Raw genomic sequence first — 2,743 nt, forward strand, 5'->3', positions numbered from 1 at the left:
AAAATTTTAAAAAGGCAAGATAAAACAAGTGTCGGTGAAGGTGTAGAGAAAAGGGAACACTTGTACGCTGTTTGTGAGAATGTCAATTGTTACAGCCTCTATGAAAAACAATCTGAAGTTTTCTCAAGAAAACTAAAAATAGATATACCATATGATCCAGGAATCCCACTTTCCAGTACATATCCAAATGAAATTAAATCACTATGTCAAAGAGACGTCTGCACTTCCATGTTTATTACAGCATTTTTCACATGTTCACAATTGCCAAGAAATGAAAACAAACTATGTGTTCCCTGATGGATGAATAAAGAAATGGGATATTATTCAGCCATAAAACAGGGAATTCTGCCATGTGTGACAACATGGATGAACCTAGAGGACTTTATGTTAAGTGAAAAAAGGCACACACAGAAAGCTAAATACTGCAGGATCTCATTGTATGTGGAATGTAAAAAACTCAAACTCAAGCAGAAAGCAGAATGGTACTGCTGCTGGGTGGGGAATTGGGAAATGGGGAGATGTTGATCAAAGGGTGTCAACGTTCAGTTATAAGATGAACATGTTCTGGGGTTCTAATGTATAGCAGGGGTGGTGATGGATGTGTTAACTAACTTGATTGTGTTAATGATTACACAATGTATATGTATATCATATCATGTTGTATACTTTGAATACATATAACCTTTGTCAATTAAATATTTTAAAGTAATAAAACAATATTTCTGATTGGTGTAGGCCTATTCAGATTTTCCTTTTCATCTGTCAGTTCTGATGAGTAGGTTTCTTTGCAGAATCTATTTTTGACACGTAAATTGTTGAATTTAATGAAATAGTTGTTCAGATTATCCTTTTTTTTTTTATTTATTTTTTCTCTTACTCCAAGTTACCAACCAAATAACCTTATTTCTTTTAATGTCTATAGAATTAATGATGGCCCTCATTTTATTTCTGATATTGGTAATTTGTTATTTTTATCATTCATCTTGATCAATTTTGGTAGAATGTTATAAATTTTATTTTTAAAGAACTTACTTTTTCCTTTGTTGATTTTCTCTGTTGTTTATTTTTTATTTCACTGATCAATGCATTTTTTTAAATTTCGGAGTATTATGGGGATACAAATGCTTGGTTATATAAATTGCCTTTGCACCACCCGACAGGCACGCCCATCCCCCAGACAGCACACACCGCACCTGTTAGGTGTGGATTTACCCATCCTCTCCTCGCCCCACACCTGCCCAACACCCTATGAATGTTACTTCCCATATGTACACATTAGTGTCAATCAATTAGTACCAATTTAATGGTGAGTACACGTGGTGTTTGTTTTTCCCTTCTTGTGACACTTCACTTAGAAGAATGGGCTTCAGCTCCATCCAAGATAATACAATAGGTAGTTCATCATTTTTTATGGCTGAGTTGTACTCCATTGTATACATATAGCACATTTTATTAATTTATTCATGTATTGATAAGCATTTGGGTTGTTTCCAAATCTTTGCAATTGTGAATTGTGCTGCTATAAACATTCGACTGCAGGTATCTTTTCTGTTCATGTCCTTTGCCCACTTTTTAATGGGGTTGTTTGATTTTTTCTTGGTGATTTTCCTGAGTTCCACGTACATTCTAGTTATCATCCCTTTATCAGACATATAGCTTGCAAATATTTTCTCCCATTCTGTAGGTTGTCTATTCGCTCTAGTGATAATTTATTTGGCTATGATCTATGCATTATTTCCACTGTTTCCTTTGATTTTATTTCACATATTCAGAGCTTTTTTTCTACTTAGAATGTATGTTCATTTTTTAAATTTCTTGTCTTACTCATTTTGTATTGAATGAGTTTCAATTAAAATTACTTTTTATCTCTTCTATTTATGTTTTCATTTTGAAAATTTTTTGAACATTGTATTATGAGCATTTTTATACAATAAAGATGCAAGAATTTTATAATGAACATGAATATTTCTAAATCCTAACATTAACATTTACTACATATGCTTTATTAGTTATCTATTTTTCTAATCAGTCCAATCTATTTTATTTTTTGAAATATTTCAAAAAAATTCAGATATCAGTGTATTTCCCCTAAACATATCTGTATTCATACCATTAGCTGAACTTCAATATTTATAGTTTTTCCTTTGATGTAAAATTTGCATAAAAGGAAATGTATAATTCTTAAATGTTCATTCTTGATCTTAATTTTTGAACCAAATCCCTTTCAAAGTATATAATACTACTACTTCACAAAATTCTCACTTGATTTTTTCCTAGACTATTATTTATTTGCTTTATTAGCCCATTGTGAAGATAGATAACGACTCGTACATGAATTATCCTGTAGGTGGGTGACACCTGAGTTGTATTCAGTATCTTCAGAATCCAGGTTTTGGCTATCATGAGTAACGTTGCAATGGGCATTCTTGTACAGTTTTTTGTGAACACGTGTTTTCATTTCTCTTGGGTAAATATTAATATCCAAGAGTGGAATTGGTAGGTCACATGATAATATATTTTAACTTTCATAAGAACCTGCCAGACCCTTTGCCAAAATGGTCATGCAATTTTATATTTCTACCAAGGTATGAGAGTCCTGCTTGCTTCACGTTTTTCCCCGACATTTGATGTTGATAAGTTCTTTCATTTTAGCCGTTCTGTTGGCTATAGTAGTACTATCCCTTTGTAGTTTTAATTTGCATTTCCTAATGTTTAATAATGTTGAGCAATTTTTTTTTTTTTT

The sequence above is a fragment of the Propithecus coquereli genome, unplaced genomic scaffold (assembly GCF_000956105.1).
Source record: "Propithecus coquereli isolate 6110/MARCELLA unplaced genomic scaffold, Pcoq_1.0 Scaffold80, whole genome shotgun sequence".
In the NCBI taxonomy this organism is placed as follows: domain Eukaryota; kingdom Metazoa; phylum Chordata; class Mammalia; order Primates; family Indriidae; genus Propithecus; species Propithecus coquereli.